Genomic DNA, 20,701 nt, shown 5'->3' with positions numbered 1-20,701 from the left:
GGCAACTACTTCCAACACCAGTACTACTCCTAAACATTCGATTGAGCGTGGGTTGTCAGACCCTGCCCATCTAAAATTGCAGACCTACCTTAGGGATAGGTCATCTATTCTTAAATCCTGGAGAACCCCCTAAGAGGTACAAATGCACTTAAGATGCCCGAGTTGTGCTCCACTTAGGTGTCATTGGTGGGAGTCCCACCATAGGCCCCCTACTAATAAGCAGAACGACGGGGCCACTGAGCTCTCAGAAGCACTGTTGCCCCATCAGTGCTCATCCAGGCCCAACATTAAAGGGGTTATTTACAAGTTATCCCCTATCTACAGGATAGAGGATAACAACTAGATCAGTGGGGGCCCTACTGCTGGGACCTCCTGTACCTCTCAGGGCCCCAGAAATATCAGTTTAAGCACACAGACTGCTGCTCCATTCATCTCCATGAGAGTTCCAGATATAGCCAAGTGCTGTACTCGTATGTTTCCAGACCTCCCGTAACGATGAATGGTGCCGCAGGAGTAGCAGTGCGCATGTCCACTCATTTGGGAGAAGGGTCTCATACTTGGTTCGGGTTCCAGCAGTAGAACCCCTACTGATCTAATAGTGATACCCTATCCTGTGGATCTGTGGATGACGATTAACTTGTCACAACTGGAATACCCCTTTAATTTCTTCATGGAACAAACCAAAAATGTAAAATTTCGTGATTGTAAAGCATGTACCGCTAAACCACTGCATAATCTGTAACCTAGCCGCACCGCCGCCAATCCCGTTCCTTTCTTTACAAAATTTGGACAAGAAAAGTCACCCCCAGATTTCAATTTGAAAGCATTCTGTGTAAAAACTGGTTCTATGGATGACAGTCCATGTAAAACCTAAAAACCTAAAAATTTTACAAAAATGAAAAATATAATTCGAATTTCAAACAATGAACTAATAACACACACATTATCCTAATGAAACATAATTGTGAAAAATTTATATTTTTGTTCCATTTTCACCATTTCCATAGATACTAATTCATTGAGAAGATTATCTAGCGACAAAAAGCTTCTATGTGGAGCAGCGAAATCGGGGGCGGAATAACGTTGGTTGAACTTGACATCTTAAAAGGCTTTGACTGATTAATTACTCTGGGAATTGATAAATGAAGGGAAATAATAAACAAAACGCCCTTCAAATGCCACCCGCAACACCCCCCCCAAAAAAAAATAAAAAAAATAATATATATATAACAAATAAAAATGTACATAATTTAAAAAAAAATCTCAGTTTTGCAAATTTATAGTATTTGGAACAAGAATAAAGTTCTAAGCTTTGGCAAGTTAGTTTCGAAAGAAGCCACGACTGAAGGAAAAAATCTTCTATGCTAATGTTATTATGAAGCGAGGAAATGAGCTGCGAGAGGCGGTCAGGACTGAAAGTTCATTGTTTTCCTCACAAAGAGCGGGTCCCGATTGAGCCTCGCTTGTCGTCTGCTTTGCATATTCTTTAGTTCTTGTAATTGTCATTATGCAAGAAACTCGCGGACCATGGGAACTAAAAGGCAGGCCGTTCAGCAGGCGCAGTCCAATTAAAGCACAATTATCCATCTTTTACTGTAGTTGCTTTGTCTGAGGGAACGAAAATCCCCCCAAAAAGTGATGTCGACCCTTGTCTAAATCTCTCAAAAACTATAACAGCGAGAGAAGACGCCGCAGGCATTCATCTATTTAAGGCCTCAAGTGGATGAGCCGGAAAGTGCGACGGCGTATTCTCCAGCAGACAACAGTTCCCATCCCTGACTATGAAACGCGTTGGAGTGTGAATAGAGGAGTACGTACTGTACAAGCTGCAAAGACCAGAGGGTGAGGAGGAGGAATCTCCGAAACACAAAGATTCATTAACAGGAAAGATTCCTGCCACCACATGAGATGACTCTAAAGGGCCACCCCAACTATGCAGAACATATCCACGTCCCCTATTAATCACATCCTAATCTCTGACTGTATCTATCTATCTATCTACTTATCTCATATCTATCATCTATCTAATATCCATCTATGTACAGTACAGACCAAAAGTTTGGACACACCTTCTCATTCAAAGAGTTTTCTTTATTTTCATGACTATGAAAATTGTAGATTCACACTGAAGGCATCAAAACTATGAATTAACACATGTGGAATTATATACATAACAAAAAAGTGTGAAACAACTGAAAATATGTCATATTCTAGGTTCTTCAAAGTAGCCACCTTTTGCTATGATTACTGCTTGGCATTCTCTTGATGAGCTTCAAGAGGTAGTCACCTGAAATGGTCTTCCAACAGTCTTGAAGGAGTTCCCAGAGATGCTTAGCACTTGTTGGCACTTTTACCTTCACTCTGCGGTCCAGCTCACCCCAAACCATCTCGATTGGGTTCAGGTCCGGTGACTGTGGAGGCCAGGTCATCTGGCGCAGCACCCCATCACTCTCCTTCTTGGTCAACTAGCCCTTACACAGCCTGGAGGTGTGTTTGGGGTCATTGTCCTGTTGAAAAATAAATGATGGTCCAACTAAACGCAAACTGGATGGAATAGCATGCCGCTGCAAGATGCTGTGGTAGCCATGCTGGTTCAGTATGCCTTCAATTTTGAATAAATGCCCAACAGTGTCACCAGCAAAGCACCCCCACACCATCATACCTCCTCCTCTATGCTTCACGGTAGGAACCAGGCATGTAGAGTCCACCCGTTCACCTTTTCTGCGTCGCACAAAGACACGGTGGTTGTAACCAAAGATCTCAAATTTGGACTCATCAGACCAAAGCACAGATTTCCACTGGTCTAATGTCCATTCCTTGTGTTCTTTAGCCCAAACAAGTCTCTTCTGCTTGTTGCCTGTCCTTAGCAGTGGTTTCCTAGCAGATATTCTACCATGAAGGCCTGATTCACACAGTCTCCTCTTAACAGTTGTTCTAGAGATGTGTCTGCTGCTAGAACTCTGTGTGGCATTGACCTGGTCTCTAATCTGAGCTGCTGTTAACCTGCGATTTCTGAGGCTGGTGACTCGGATGAACTTATCCTCCGCAGCAGAGGTGACTCTTGGTCTTCCTTTCCTGGGGCGGTCCGCATGTGAGCCAGTTTCTTTGTAGCGCTTGATGGTTTTTGTGACTGCACTTAGGGACACTTTCAAATTTTTCGGACTGACTGACCTTCATTTCTTAAAGTAATGATGGCCACTCGTTTTTCTTTACTTAGCTGCTTTTTTCTTGCCATAATACAAATTCTAACAGTCTATTCAGTAGGACTATTAGCTGTGTATCCACCTGACTTCTCCACAACGCAACTGATGGTCCCAACCCCATTTATAGGGCAAGAAATCCCACTTATTAAACCTGACAGGGCACACCTGTGAAGTGAAGACCATTTCAGGTGACTACCTCTTGAAGCTCATCAAGAGTGTGCAAAGCAGTAATCAAAGCAAAAGGTGGCTACTTTGAAGAACCTAGAATATGACATATTTTCAGTTGTTTCACACTTTTTTGTTATGTATATAATTCCACATGTGTTAATTTATAGTTTTGATGCCTTCAGTGTAAATCTACAATTTCCATAGTCATGAAAATAAAGAAAACTCTTTAAATGAGAAGGTGTGTCCAAACTTTTGGTCTGTACTGTATCTATCTATCTATCTATCTATCTATCATCTATCTATCAATCTACTTATCTTCTATCTATCTATCTCATATCTATTTATCTATCACATATCAAATAAGCTTTATTGGCAGGACTAAATACATTTTAGCATTGCCAAAGCAAGTGGGAAATAATTGGGTAGGGTTGGGGGATGGGGACATATACAGGGTGGGGTATAGGAGTCCATGGTATATCGGGCTCCTCTCTATGGCAGGCAGTAATATATCGTGCTGCTATGGCCGCTGTGTTCTCCTCTTCCCCCAGCTGTATGGAGAGTCTCTCTTCCTCCTCCATGGAGGTGAAGTCTGGGCAGAGATCAGACAGTCTCCTGAGGTGAGTCTCCCTCACTGCTGAGTATTTGGGGCACCGCAGCAGGAAATGAGCCTCATCCTCCCCGGCCTCCTGGTCGCACTGCTGGCACAGTCTGCTCTCCCTGGGCTTGTACCTCTGTCGGTGACACCCGGATTCAATGAGCAGGCGCTCAGTCTGTACCGGCTCAGGATCTGTCGGTCTCTTGGATTGGGGAGTTTCTCCAGATATGGGACCAGTTTGTACTCCCTCTGCAGGCTCTGGTATACTGTCAGCTTCTGGGATGTTCTTATGTCGTTCCTCCAGACACTAATATACTCCTCTTTGTACTTGTGTATCGTCCTCTGGATTTCGCCCTTTGTCAGGCTGTATTGGTGGCTTGGGCAGGCTGAGTTTGGGTGACTTGTTGCGGGGTGCTTTGTTTTTCTGGGGCTCCATGGTGTAGCAAGGCTTTGTGATGGTAGGAGCTGGGACTGCTGCTATGAAGATGGGCTCTGAATGCTAGCGCCCTCTTCTGGACAGCAAAGTAGAGTGGGAATCGGCCCAGTTCTGCTCGACAGGCGCTGTTTGAGGTGCTCCTGTGGACCTGGAGAAAGTATTTGGAGAGTTCTAGGTGGAATAGTTCTGTTGGCCCAGTGTCCCACTTTGCCCGGTCTGGGTATGTGTCTGGGCCCCAGACTTCGCTGCCATACAGGAGGATTGGGGCGATGATGGTGTCAAGGATTTTATGCCAGACAGTCACTGGTGCCTTAAGATGATACAGACGCCTTATGATGGCATAGAAGGTTTTGCTCGCCTTGTCTTTCAGTATTTCCATGGCTTTCTTAAAACTCCCTGATTGGCTGATTTCTAGGCCCAGGTAGGTGTAGCTGTCTGTTTCTGAAAGTGGACAGTTGTTTAGCAGGAAGGGAGGACGCCCGGCTGCTTTTCGATTTCTTTTCTGGAACACCATGATGTTGGTTTTCTTTGGATTGATGGGCAGTGCCCATGTGTTACTGAACTTCTCCAGAATTTTCAGGTTATCTTGGAGACCTTTCTCAGTTGGTGATAGTAGCAGAAGATCATCTGCATAAGGCCTCATGCACACGGACGTTTTTTTTCACGGTCCGCAAAACGGGGTTCCGTTGGTCCGTGATCCGTGACCGTTTTTCCGTCCGTGGGTCTTCCTTGATTTTTGGAGGATCCACGGACATGAAAAAAAAGTCATTTTGGTGTCCGCCTGGCCGTGCGGAGCCAAACGGATCCGTCCTGAATTACAATGCAAGTCAATGGGGACGGATCCGTTTGATGTTGACACAATATGGTGCCATTTCAAACGGATCCGTCCCCATTGACTTTCAATGTAAAGTCTGGAGTTCTGTTATACCATCGGATTGGAGTTTTCTCCAATCCGATGGTATATTTTAACTTGTAGCGTCCCCATCACCATGGGAACGCCTCTATGTTAGAATATACTGTCGGATATGAGCTACATCGTGAAACTCATTTCCGACAGTATATTCTAACACAGAGGCGTTCCCATGGTGATGGAGACGCTTCAGGTTAGAATATACAAAAAAACTGTGTACATGACTGCCCCCTGCTGCCTGGCAGGTGCTGCCAGGCAGCAGGGGGCAGACCCCCCCCCTGTTTTTAACTCATTGGTGGCCAGTGGGCCCCCCCTCCCCTGTTGTTAACTCGTTGGTGGCCAGTGTGCGCACCCCCCTCCCTCCCTCTATTGTTTTAATACATTGGGGCCAGTGTGCGCGCGCCCCCCCAACCCCCCCTCCCTCCCTCTCTCTATTGTTTTAATACATTGGGGCCAGTGTGCGCACCCCCCCAACCCCCCCCCCTCCCTCCCTCTATTGTAATCATCATCGGTGGCAGCGGAGTAGAAGATTTTCATACTTACCTGCTTCTTGCTGCTGCGATGTCTGCGTCCGGCCGGGAGCTCCTCCTACTGGTAAGTGACAGCAATGCGCCGCACAGACCTGTCACTTACCAGTAGGAGGAGCTCCCGGCCGGACGCAGACATCGCAGCAGCAAGAAGCAGGTAAGTATGAAAATCTTCTACTCCGCTGCCACCGATGATGATTACAATAGAGGGAGGGAGGGAGGGGGGGGGGGGGGTTGGGGGGGTGCGCACACTGGCCCCAATGTATTAAAACAATAGAGGGAGGGAGGGGGGGTTGGGGGGGCGCGCGCACACTGGCCCCAATGTATTAAAACAATAGAGGGAGGGAGGGGGGGTTGGGGGGGGGCGCGCACACTGGCCCCAATGTATTAAAACAATAGAGGGAGGGAGGGAGGGGGGTGCGCACACTGGCCACCAACGAGTTAACAACAGGGGAGGGGGGGGGGGCCGCACAATGATATTCAAACTGGGGAGGGGGGGGGGTCTGCCCCCTGCTGCCTGGCAGCCCTGATCTCTTACAGGGGGATATGATGGGGTTAATTGTACTATCATATCCCCCTGTAAGAGATCGGGTGCTGCCAGGCAGCAGGGGGCAGTCTTGTACAAAGTTTGCAGTGTATTCTAACTAGAAGCGTCCCCATCACCATGGGAACGCTTCTGTGTTAGAATATACTGTCGGAAATGAGTTTTCACGAAGTGAAAACTTAGATCAGAAAAAGCTTTTATGCAGACGGATCTTCGGATCCGTCTGTATGAAACTAAAACCTACGGCCACGGATCACGGACACGGATGCCAATCTTGTGTGCATCCGTGTTCTTTCACGGACCCATTGACTTGAATGGGCCCGTGAACCGTTGGCCGTGAAAAAAATAGGACAGGTCATATTTTTTTCACGGCCAGGAAACACGGCTCACGGATGCGGCTGCCAAACGGTGCATTTTCCGATTTTTCCACGGACCCATTGAAAGTCAATGGGTCCGTGAAAAAAAACGGAAAACGGCACAACGGCCACGGATGCACACAACGGTCGTGTGCATGAGGCCTAAAGGAGAAATTTCACCTCGGTGTCATGGAGGCTGAGACCAGGTGCTGAGGAGGACTCCAGAGCCGCCGCCAGCTCGTTGATGTAGATGTTAAACAGGGTTGGACTGAGGCTGCAGCCCTGTCTGACTCCTCGGCTCTGCCGGAAATAAGCCGTTCTCCTCCCATTTACCTTCACGCTGCATCTGTTCTCAGTGTAGGAACTTCTGATGACATCATATGTTTTTCCTCCTATTCCGCTTTCAAGAAGTTTCAGGAATAGGCCTGGGTGCCACAATGAGTCAAAGGCCTTCTTAAAGTCCACAAAGCAAGCATAGATCTTTCCATGCTTTGTACTGTGGACATGGCTCTTGATGAGGCTCTGCTGGGTGTAGATGTGGTCCGTGGTGCGGTGGTTTGGTATGAAGCCTGCTTGGCTTCTGCTGAGGATGTTGTGCTGGGTGAGGAAGCTGAGAATCCTCTTATTCAGGATACTGCTGAGGAGTTTCCCCAGGTTCTGCTGACACATATCTATCTATTCATCTATCTATCACATATCTATCTATCTATCACATATCTATCTATCTCATATCTATCTATTTATTTATAAATTCTATCTATCTATCTATCTATCTATCTATCTCATATCTATCTATCTATCTACTTATCTCATATCTATCTATCTATCTATCTATCATCTATCTGTCTCATATCTATCTATCTACAGGGCCGTCTTTAATATTCATTGGACCCTGGGAAAAAATTTACTTGGGCCCCCTGGATCCCACCTTCCCTCACCGTATACAGCACCCCAAACTATACACGATACAGCACCCCACACTATACAATCCCCCAAACTATACAGTACAGCAGTATAGAACTCCACACTATACAGCACCCACAGTATACAGCCCCCCACAGTATACAGCCCCCCCACAGTATACAGCCCCCCCACACAGTATACAGGCCCCCCACAGTATACAGCCCCCCACAGTATGCAGCCCCCCACAGTATGCAGGCCCCCCCACAGTATACAGGCCCCCCACAGTATACAGGCCCCCCCACAGTATATAGGCCCCCCACAGTATACAGCCCCCCCCCACAGTATAAAGCATCCCCCCCCCACAGTATACAGGCCCCCCCACAGTATACAGGCCCCCCCACAGTATACAGGCTCCCCACAGTATACATGCCCCTCACAGTATACAGGCCCCCCACAGTATACAGTCCCCCACAGTATACAGTCCCCCACACTGTATACAGCCCCCCCACAGTATACAGCCCCCCACACAGTATACAGCCCCCCACACAGTATACAGGACCCACACAGTATACAGACCCCCCACAGTATACAGGCCCCCCACAGTATACAGCCCCCCACAGTATACAGGCCCCCCACAGTATACAGCCCCCCACAGTATACAGCCCCCCACACAGTATACAGCACCCCACTATACAGTAGTTTACAGTATATTAGCATAACACCCCCTGTCACCTTTTTCTGATGTAATCTTCACAAAAAAAGCTCCACAGTTAAGGCAAACTTCTCCTGCAACACTCCTGATAAGACCTGTGATGACCTCATAGCCATGTGACCAGTAATATTGCTAGGTTACTGGTCACATGGTGATGATGTCATCTAAGGTCCTAGATCACATTCACAGCTCTAACAGTACAATGCCTGGACTCAGCACCCCCTGTGTAGCTGACAGCCTGACATCCGGGGCAGTGGCTAGCAGGGCTCAAGAGGCAGCTACCTTCGGCCCCCCAGCAGCAACTGGGCCCGGGGCAGCTGCCCCTTTTGCCCCTTGGTAAAGACGGCCCTGTCTATCTATCTATCTATCATTCTGTCCACTATGGGATACATTGTGATATTTATAAAATGTATCCATTTGAAATCTACCTAAATAAATTTCTCTGACATTCAAGCTACAATTTGTTTTTCTCCTCATTTTCTATTTTCCTTTCACATTTTTCTTACATTTAAGAATTCACAACTTCATTCAACGGAACTTTCTTTTGGATTTTTAAGAAGCCTCATTGGAGACTCACTTTCTATTCTGTTTCTCCCCTATGCTTTACACTACAGCTATGTTTTCTTACATTAATATGCACACAAGCGCAGTACGTGGGGAGGTCCATGATGTTTAGGATGTGTATTCCAGGGGCAGGGTGCTGCACTGTCATCTGAGAATATACCGCAGTAAGGGGCCGCCAGATAGAAAGGATTGCACAGAGCGGGTGCAGCGACGCCCTCCATCCCTCAATATTCTGCCATTAATTGTCAGTGATTTTTACTTAAATACCATAATGGAGACCGAGCAATGTCAGGAAGCATCAGTGAATTATTAACCGTGCTTCATTGCCAGTGCGGCCGGATTAATAAAATACAAAATCAGAACAATGTATTACAAAAAGCTTAATAATTCACAAAACTTGATTAATTTTTTAATACTTTTACCTTTTCTTAGCACAATTCAAGAGTAACCCATTCAACAGAGGCGTTTATTTCTCTTCTAATGATGGAGGTCTACCTGTAGGAAAATTAAAGGGAAATCCTTTTAACTCCTATGAAATATAGAGATAGATAGATATAAAATAGATAGGAAATAGAAATTAGATAGATAGATACTAGATCAATAGCTAGATATTAGATAGATATGAGATAGATAGATAGATAGATAGATAGATAGATAATGTAGATAGATAGAGATAGATAATAGATAAGAGATAGATAGATAGCTAGATATTATATAGATAGATAGATATGAGATAGATAGATAGATAGATAGATATGAGATAGATATAAGATAGACAGAATTTAAATATATAGATAATAGACAGAAAATAGGATGGATAGATAGATATGGACAGACAGGATATTAATGGACACTTCAGCACTAATTCATTTAGAAGCCTGGAGAAATTACAGGAATAAGTACATTTTAGCCAGTTTTAGTTGTAATACCAAGCCTGGCCACATGGTGTGCTCATGTTTGTCCTTCCCATCTCTAGCCCTATACTCTAAAGCAGGGATGCTCAACCTGCGGCCCTCTAGCTGTTGCAAAACTACAACTCCCAGCATGCTTGGACAGCCTACAGCAGGGCATAGTGGGAGTTGTAGTTTTACAACAGCATTCCTGCTCTAAAGCTACATCCACTGGTAAAAGTCGTAGGCTTCTCCTCTTGACAGTACATAGATCGGTAATGTGAGATTACAAAAATCTCAGGCCTTGGAATGTGTCTTGTAATACAGCAAACAATTAAATGAGGCTAAGATGCAATACGGGTACAGTCCTTGTAAGGAGAAGGGGGACATTTCTTCAGGAAAAAAAAAGCAGAGAGCAGACCCTTCATCTAGTCCAATAAACCCCTTTAATATGGATGGCAGTGCTTAGAGTTACATAATTTGAGGCATAAAGATATCCTTCCTTGCCGTTACTATTTCTTAAAAGGGATATTCCCATCTTGGACATTTATGGTGTACTGTTAGGATATGCCACACATGTACCACCTCTGAAACCCACCCCCATCTCCAGAACGGGGCTCTGAAGTGAATGGAACTTGCAAGGCCATCCTCCATTCATTGCTTTGGGACTTCCAAAAATGGCTGAGCACTGGCTTGGCTGTTTTTGGAAGTCTCAGAGTCATGAATGGAGGGGTCCCATTCACTGCTGTGGGTCTTCAGAAAATAGCCAAGGGCACTCACTTGTGTGCGATGGGCTCTCTGTTCACTTCAGAGCCCCATTTTTGAGAGAGGAGCAGGACCCAGAGGTAGGACCCGCACCCATCAGACATTTATGGCATATCCACTCTATAAGCCACAAATGCCCCAAATGGGAATATCCCTTAAGTCTGTCTTGAGATGTTTATACATGAGTTGACCAGTTTTTTTTTCTTAAAAAAAGCTGGTCAACTCATGTTATAGTGATATGGTCCATGCTGGTATAACCTGGGCATCTCTTCATTATAATTATATATGTACAGCTGGTATAAGTTATACATCTTCTTGTATATAGTGATATGGACTATGCTGGTATAACCTGGGCATCTCCTGTATATAATTATATATGTACAGCTGGTATAAGTTATACATCTTCTTGTATATAGTGATATGGAGCATGCTGGTATAACCTGGGCATCTCCTGTATATAATTATATATGTACAGCTGGTATCAGTTATACATCTTCTTGTATATAGTGATATGGACTATGCTGGTATAACCTGGGCATCTCCTGTATATAATTATATATGTACAGCTGGTATAAGTTATACATCTTCTTGTATATAGTGATATGGACCATGCTGGTATAACCTGGGCATCTCCTGTATATAATTATATATGTACAGCTGGTATAAGTTATACATCTTCTTGTATATAGTGATATGGAGCATGCTGGTATAACCTGGGCATCTCCTGTATATAATTATATATGTACAGCTGGTATAAGTTATACATCTTCTTATATATAGTGATATGGAGCATGCTGGTATCACCTGGGTATCTCCTGTATATAGTTATATATGCACAGCTGGTATAAGTTATACATCTTCTGTATATAGTGATATGGAGCATGCTGGTATAACCTGGGTATTTCCTGTATATAATTATATATGTACAGCTGGTATAACCTGGGTATCTCCTGTATATAATTATATATGTACAGCTGGTATAAGTTATACATCTTCTTGTATATAGTGATATGGAGCATGCTGGTATAACCTGGGCATCTCCTGTATATAATTATATATGTACAGCTGGTATAAGTTATACATCTTCTTGTATATAGTGATATGGAGCATGCTGGTATAACCTGGGCATCTCCTGTATATAATTATATATGTACAGCTGGTATAAGTTATACATCTTCTTGTATATAGTGATATGGAGCATGCTGGTATAACCTGGGCATCTCCTGTATATAATTATATATGTACAGCTGGTATAAGTTATACATCTTCTTGTATATAGTGATATGGAGCATGCTGGTATAACCTGGGCATCTCCTGTATATAATTATATATGTACAGCTGGTATAACCTGGGTATCTCCTGTATATAATTATATATGTACAGCTGGTATAAGTTATACATCTTCTTGTATATAGTGATATAGACCATGCTGGTATAACCTGGGCATCTCCTGTATATAATTATATATGTACAGCTGGTATAAGTTATACATCTTCTTGTATATAGTGATATGGACCATGCTGGTATAACCTGGGCATCTTCTTCATAGTTTTTATAGCATATGATAATGATGTTTAATCTCACTGCCCCTTTCCAGCTAAGAGACTCATCTCAGGATGATTTTGTGAGTCAAAATCGAGATTTGTCAGTTTATTTTTATTCGAAAACATCTCATTTTCCGGCTGTGAATCTCGGTGACTAGTTTTGCGATTCCCAGGTGTATTTTAAATGAAGACCTCCATGCCACACACACACATTGTCATGAAACTGTCTGTGAAGGTAACTTTCTACCGCAAATGCAGGAATATCACTGAGAGGCGAGATAAAAATAAAAAAGCGAAAAAAATAAGAAAAAAACAAAAATGACAACAACAAAAAATCCTTGAGTTTTACCCTGAGAATGTTCTCATTATTTTGTTCTCCTGCAGAGGACACAAGGCTAAGTGGCGGCTGAACTGAAATGATCTTAGTGAAAACACCCGCCTGGACCAGAGCCGCTGGGAGCGAAGAAATCTGTTTCTTAGGGCAACAGAGACACAAACTTTAGGGAGCATTTCACAACTATTTCAACCCTGTTAAAATTCTCCCTGGGATATTTTACGTCTTTTTTCAGTGTTTTGTATGTTATTTTAAGAACACACCAGATACCAATTTTTCACAATACTCTGTCACAAGATGTCTATCCTCCAGTTTATGGCCATGTATGGCCACCCGGTCATTGTTTTGTGGACTGAAGATAAAGCTTGATCATTGTAATTAATAATGGAAACCAACTGACGTTCTGATGAGCACGTGGAGTGCTTGTGCACATACACAGGAGCCTGAAAAAGCTAACCTGCAGTTTAAAGCATAGAGAGAAACAGGGCAGGTAGTAGAGTAGGTTTTAGATCAAGGGTGCACGTACCATAGAGGCAGCCCACACAGCCGATACGAAGACCTTAGAGAGTGGTCACAGCAGTGGTTTATTGATCTATTGCAGTGATCTGGAGGTTCACTGTTAAAGGGTCAATTCTGTGATTCATTGCTAAAAGGGTTTAATGCTATGGTTTACACTTTACAAGCTGTTAGAATGTTTACCGACATATGACTACACATATTTATTGGTACAAATGTCTAATATCAATTCACTATGTATTCCAAAAGGCTATGTATAGGTAGGAAATAGTTAACCTGATGGCTCTTAGCGTCGTTGTTGGGAGACAGGCTGTCCCTGCACCCCTCAGTTGGGAAATCTGCTAGTAAGCAAGCTAGAGTGAAGACCTCTTTGGTGTTTGCTGCTGACAGAAGTCTTCTCCAGGAAAACACCGTTCCCGAGAGTGAACACCGCCACCTTTACTAAAGATTAACCTCTGAGAGAAGAAAGCATTGAATTACTGCAGAAGGTTGAGGACCTTAAATGGTGTGCTGGATGGAGACAGTAAAGGTAACGCATGCCTATGGCTTTAGAATGACTCCAAGGGGTTTGGGTTAATTACTGCTGGCCATCCGATCAAGGACTTCACCCCACACCTTGAGCACCGCAGAAAGTTTATTGACAGTTTGCACGCTTTTGGTTAGTTTGGGAAGATTGCTAGTACCTATAGAGAAAGACTCAGGGAGAACCATCACAACAGCCGCCTGCTATATGCAGCCTTCAGGAAAAACCTAGCCCGTGATACACCTCAAAACTGTGCCTACTGTTTGTATTTACAGGGAGTGCAGAATTATTAGGCAAGTTGTATTTTTCAGGATTAATTTTATTATTGAACAACAACCATGTTCTCAATGAACCCAAAAAACTCATTAATATCAAAGCTGAACATTTTTGGAAGTAGTTTTTAGTTTGTTTTTAGTTTTAGCTATTTTAGGGGGATATCTGTGTGTGCAGGTGACTATTACTGTGCATAATTATTAGGCAACTTAACAAAAAACAAATGTATACCCATTTCAATTATTTATTTTTACCAGTGAAACCAATATAACATCTCAACATTCACAAATATACATTTCTGACATTCAAAAACAAAACAAAAACAAATCAGTGACCAATATAGCGACCTTTTTTTGCAAGGACACTCAAAAGCCTGCCATCCATGGATTCTGTCAGTGTTTTGATCTGTTCACCATCAACATTGCGTGCAGCAGCAACCACAGCCTCCCAGACACTGTTCAGAGAGGTGTACTGTTTTCCCTCCTTGTAAATCTCACATTTGATGATGGACCACAGGTTCTCAATGGGGTTCAGATCAGGTGAACAAGGAGGCCATGTCATTAGATTTTCTTCTTTTATACCCTTTCTTGCCAGCCACGCTGTGGAGTACTTGGACGCGTGTGATGGAGCATTGTCCTGCATGAAAATCATGTTTTTCTTACCTTGCAGACTTCTTCCTATACCACTGCTTGAAGAAGGTGTCTTCCAGAAACTGGCAGTAGGACTGGGAGTTGAGCTTGACTCCATCCTCAACCCAAAAAGGCCCCACAAGCTCATCTTTGATGATACCAGCCCAAACCAGTACTCCACCTCCACCTTGCTGGCGTCTGAGTCGGACTGGAGCTCTCTGCCCTTTACCAATCCAGCCACGGGCCCATCCATCTGGCCCATCAAGACTCACTCTCATTTCATCAGTCCATAAAACCTTAAAAAAATCAGTCTTGAGATATTTCTTGGCCCAGTCTTGACGTTTCAGCTTGTGTGTCTTGTTCAGTGGTGGTCGTCTTTCAGCCTTTCTTACCTTGGCCATGTCTCTGAGTATTGCACACCTTGTGCTTTTGGGCACTCCAGTGATGTTGCAGCTCTGAAATATGGCCAAACTGGTGGCAAGTGGCATCTTGGCAGCTGCACGCTTGACTTTTCTCAGTTCATGGGCAGTTATTTTGCGCCTTGGTTTTTCCACACGCTTCTTGCGACCCTGTTGACTATTTTGAATGAAACGCTTGATTGTTCGATGATCACGCTTCAGAAGCTTTGCAATTTTAAGAGTGCTGCATCCCTCTGCAAGATATCTCACTATTTTTGACTTTTCTGAGCCTGTCAAGTCCTTCTTTTGACCCATTTTGCCAAAAGAAAGGAAGTTGCCTAATAATTATGCACACCTGATATAGGGTGTTGATGTCATTAGACCACACCCCTTCTCATTACAGAGATGCACATCACCTAATATGCTTAATTGGTAGTAGGCTTTCGAGCCTATACAGCTTGGAGTAAGACAACATGCATAAAGAGGATGATGTGGTCAAAATACTCATTTGCCTAATAATTCTGCACTCCCTGTATACTGCAACCCCCATCATCACTTCAGTAAAGCGACACTTTATTTATGGCAATCAAGGCAGCTTGGTCGTTGGTCTTCACATTTTTCCCTTGATCTCCTGCCTTGCATGCCGCTACCCATCCCTTTACCACCAATGACACCCCAGCCACCATCAGACAAGAGATCCTCAAAGTCGAGGGTGTGCTCTGAGGGAAAGAGGGGTCATGCACCTCCATTCACTAGTCTACATGCATGACCTGAAGGTGCACTGGAGCAGGATTAGCCACCATGAGGAATAGGACTAACCTCAACGCCACTTCCACCACTCTCATCCTCTCCAAAATCTGCACCACTGCTCTCCACTGTGGACTGCCACACCTCACAATACTATATGGTGGTGAGAACCTGTGCAGGACTTCCCTCTCCACCGGAATGTCATTGTCAAGGTACCCTATAGATGGCATCAACCTGCCTCAGTGGCTCAGTCTAGGTGATAAATGTGGTGCACACGCTTTTGTCTAACCAACTATTGATTGGCCACGTTTAAGACAACACTTTACGTTGGAATGGAGGTGCAATGTGAATTGTCTCATAATGCCACCCCCTTTTACATTGAAGTCATATCCCTTTCCCAAACAAGAACAGGAGGGGGAGTAGGGAAGGTGTACCCGATGGATTCCAACCCAATAAAGCCACTCCCCCCACCCCATCGGACTACGGTAGGTGCAGATAATTTCTCCAAGCCTAGATATGCCAAATTAAGCCAGGACCAATTTACACCAAAATCTAAGTGTACTCACATTACAAAATGTGGGCCTAGGTGTGCTCATACACTGATAAAGATAAAAAGCAACCAATCGGCATGTAAAAAAAATAAAAAAGGTAAGCATTAGGCGTGGTATTATATTATTAGAGGATATAAATAAAAACTAAAAATTGGTTAAAATTATTAAATGAAATAAAATTAAATTATTGAAATGATAAAAAAAAAATCAAATTAAGAAATAGAATCAAAATAAAATACAAATGTAAATTATAATAAATAATGAAATAAATAGTAAATAGAAAACTACAATATAAAAAAAAATATATAATTGTAATGAAAATAAGAATAATATTTCATATATTTATTATTTATATACAAATCAAAATACTGAATAAAACATTTTTCAGGCTACTTTCACACTAGTGTTTTTTGTGGATCCGTCATGGATCTGCAAAAACGCCTCCGTTCTGATAATACAACCGCCTGCATCCGTCATGAACGGATCCGCTTGTATTATGTCTTCTATAGCCATGACGCATACGTCATGAACTCCGTTGACAGTCAATAGAGGACGGATCAGTTTTCTATTGTGTGTCAGGCCGGATCTGTCTTGCTCTGCACCACATCGCGGACAGGAAAACGCTGCTTGTAACGTTTTTTTGTCCGCGATGGGGACGCAACCAAACGGAATGGAATACATTTGGGTGCGCTCCGTTTCGTTCAGTTCTGTCCCCATTGACAATGAATGGGGACAAAACTGAAGCGTTTTTTTCCACTATTCAGATTCTATGACGGATCTCAATAGCGAAATTGAAAGCGAAGATGTTAAAGTAGCCTAAATATCATAAATGTAAAATATACAATTTAAAATAATATATGTAATCTAGGGTTGTCATGGGCTACCTAGGATGTTTCTCACGTTTGTCAGAGTCACGTCCGCGCTGAGGATTTTCAGCTGCACATGATTTTGCTTCAAAGGACTGTGAAATACCAAATATTGGTTTTTAAATGAAAACTAAATACTAATATGCCACATCAAAGGCAGCCGGGGTCCGCACAGATCTGACTGACACTTGTGTGATTGGGCTCTTTCTAATCTTTCATGAGTCCTGGGAACAATTAGGCCGGTAATTGTGCCGTCATACAAATGAGTTGCTGCACAGTGACAGACAAACATAATAAAAATAATAATAAAAAAAATTATTTATTTGAATCTCATTGTTGCTGGCATTTTTTTTATTTTACAGGATTATATTTTTGCATCTCTTTTTTTATATTTTAGCTACTGAGTTATTCATGTCGACTACAATAACATGAAGGCTGCTCGCTGGAGGTAGATTTTTGCAACGGTTGAAAGCAAATCTTTTTCTTTATTACTATGATTATTTTAAAAAATTTGTTCTACATTAAATACAGAAAAATAATATTAATATGTGTAACTACCATCCACTTACAAATGACATAAAGAAAAGAAGAAGAATTATATATATATGTGTACAGCTGGTATAACCTGGGCATCTCCTGTATATAATTATATATGTATAGCTGGTATAAGTTATACATCTTCTTGTATACAGTGATATGGAGCATGCTGGTATAACCTGGGTATCTCCTGTATATAATTATATATGTACAGCTGGTATAAGTTATACATCTTCTTGTATATAGTGATATGGAGCATGCTGGTATAACCTGGGTATCTCCTGTATATAATTATATATGTACAGCTGGTATAAGTTATACATCTTCCTGTATATAGTGATATGGAGCATGCTGGTATAACCTGGGCATCTCCTGTATATAATTATATATGTACAGCTGGTATAAGTTATACATCTTCTGGTATATAGTGATAGGGACCATGCTGGTATAACCTGGGTATCTCCTGTATATAATTATATATGTACAGCTGGTATAAGTTATACATCTTCTTGTATACAGTGATATGGACCATGCTGGTATAACCTGGGCATCTCCTGTATATAATTATATATGTACAGCTGGTATAAGTTATACATCTTCTTGTATATAGTGATATGGAGCATGCTGGTATAACCTGGGCATCTCCTGTATATAATTATATATGTACAGCTGGTATAAGTTATACATCTTCTTGTATATAGTGATATGGAGCATGCTGGTATAACCTGGGCATCTCCTGTATATAATTATATATGTACAGCTGGTATAAGTTATACATCTTCTTGTATATAATGATATGGAGCATGCCGGTATAACCTGGGCATCTCCTGTATATAATTATATATGTACAGCTGGTATAAGTTATACATCTTCTTATATATTATGATATGGACCATGCTGGTATAACCTGGGTATCTCCTGTATATAATTATATATATACAGCTGGTATAAGTTATACATCTTCTTGTATATAGTGATATGGAGCATGCTGGTATAACCTGGGTATCTCCTGTATATAATTATATATGTACAGCTGGTAAAAGTTATACATCTTCTTGTATATAGTGATATGGAGCATGCTGGTATAACCTGGGCATCTCCTGTATATAGTTATATATGTACAGCTGGTATAAGTTATACATCTTCTTGTATATAGTGATATGGACCATGCTGGTATAACCTGGGCATCTCCTGTATATAATTATATATGTACAGCTGGTATAAGTTATACATCTTCTTATATATTATGATATGGACCATGCTGGTATAACCTGGGCATCTCCTGTATATAATTATATATGTACAGCTGGTATAAGTTATACATCTTCCTGTATATAGTGATATGGACCGTGCTGGTATAACCTGGGCATCTTCTTCATAGTTTTTATAGCATATGATAATGATGTTTAATCTCACAGCCCATTTACAGCTTAGAGACTCATCTCAGGATGATTTTGTGAGTCAAAATCGAGATTTGTCAGTTTATTTTTATTCAAAAACATCTCATTTTCCGGCTGTGAATCTCGGTGACTAGTTTAGCGATCCCCAGGTGTATTTGAAATGAAGACCTCCATGCCACACACACACATGGTCATAAAACTCTTTTTTTTTTAAAGTAACTTTCTACCGCAAATGCAGGAATATCACTGAGTGGCAAAATAAAAATAAAAAAATAGAAAAAAATAAGAAAAAAACAAAAATGATGACAAAAAAATCCTTGAGTTATACCCTGAGAATGCTCTCATTATTTTGTTCTCCTGCAGAGGACACAAGGCTAAGTGGCGTCTGAACTGAAATGATCTTAGTGAAAACACCCGCCTGGACCAGAGAAGCTGGGAGCGAAGAAATTTGTTTCTTAGGGCAACAGAGACACAAAGTTCCATCTTTAGTAAACTTTCTGGAGCATTTCACAACTATTTCAACCCTGTTGAAGAAAGGTTAAAATTCTCCCTGGGATATTTACGTCTTTTTTTCAGTGTTTTGTATGTTATTTTAAGAACACACCAGATACCAATTTTTGCTGCAGTGAATAATCTCTATGTCCAGAGGCGTAAGTGGAAGCTTCTTGGCCCCAACGCTGAATTTATAGCTGGGGCACCTCTTCTTTAGTATTGTGTACTATTTATAATTTTGATGTTTTTTATGATGGCATCCTCAAGCACCGGGGTTTTGGTTCTGCAGAAATGTATATATATATATATATTCAGGATGGGTGACATCATCCCTTGCTGCTCCGGCATGGTAGCGATCATACAGATGCTGGATATCCTCCTGTGGTCATTCCAAGGTCTTTCCACTTGGAGCTGTAGTTCCACCAAGGGGGTTTTTGGTTTCTGTTCATGGCAGATTCCTCACCCAAACTAGTACCAGACATTCTCAATGGGACAGAGATTTGGTGATCAAGTTGACCAGCTGAGCTGCTGGAGACCCTGAAGAGCAGGTTGTGTAGCATGGGAAGTGTGTTTGCAGCCTTATCTTGTTGGAACACCACGTCGCCTAATTGAGTCAAAAAAGGCATTAGAACTTGTTACACCATGTCCTGGACATACCAAAGGCTCGCCAATGTTCCTTCCATAATTACCCGGATCAGCCATGGTAGCTATTGGAGTCCTGTGTGTCTCCGCACTATGCATGATGGCAGTAGGTGCTCTCCAGCCCTCCTGTGCACTCTGATGCCACCTAGTATTAATGTGACCCTACCTCAACCTGTACCCTGCTGCAGAACCCCAAATAAAGGGGACATTACCTTGTTTGTGTAATCATTGACGAATCACCCCTAGTAGTTTATACTCTGTCAATCTTGGCTCAATCGCACTAAGTTTTCCCGGGGTTCTTTTTTTTTGTTTTCAACTACTGTATTATGTTACCCTAATTTTTCATTTGTGATCACAAGATCCCCCAAACTTACAAACCAATCTTTTACCAATCAGTCCAAAAATTGGTACTAAACAAAGAGGTTGTCATAGCCCCATCCACTTCCTTTTCCTGGTTAACACTTCGCTGCTATATTGGCTCCCAGCATCTTTAAGGGACCACACAAGCTAATTGCACCTGCCTTTAGCCCATACCCAAGTGCTTTGTGAAGAAGACCTGTCTGTCCTCAAACTACTAAAATTACTTACAGCCCTTTGCAGCCGCTAGTGATGAGCGGCAGGGGCTAAATTTCGAATTTGCAATATTTGGTAGAATATTCATCATATATTCGCAAAT

The 20,701-nt window shown here is 42.4% G+C and overlaps 1 protein-coding gene across 1 annotated transcript in view; it reads right to left on the bottom strand.

The window, feature by feature from the left end:
* The window catches only part of LOC122940644 (teneurin-4-like), a 237,218-nt gene extending 227,804 nt beyond the window's left edge, over positions 1-9,414 (bottom strand). Inside the window, exon 1 of the mRNA XM_044297325.1 lies at positions 9,341-9,414. The gene's annotated coding sequence lies outside the window, so the exon portion shown is untranslated. The remainder of the gene's footprint in view (positions 1-9,340) is intronic.
* Positions 9,415-20,701: the final 11,287 nt, after the last annotated feature.

This window comes from Bufo gargarizans, chromosome 6 (assembly GCF_014858855.1).
Source record: "Bufo gargarizans isolate SCDJY-AF-19 chromosome 6, ASM1485885v1, whole genome shotgun sequence".
Lineage (NCBI taxonomy): Eukaryota > Metazoa > Chordata > Amphibia > Anura > Bufonidae > Bufo > Bufo gargarizans.
This window is presented reverse-complemented; position numbering and strand designations above follow the sequence as displayed.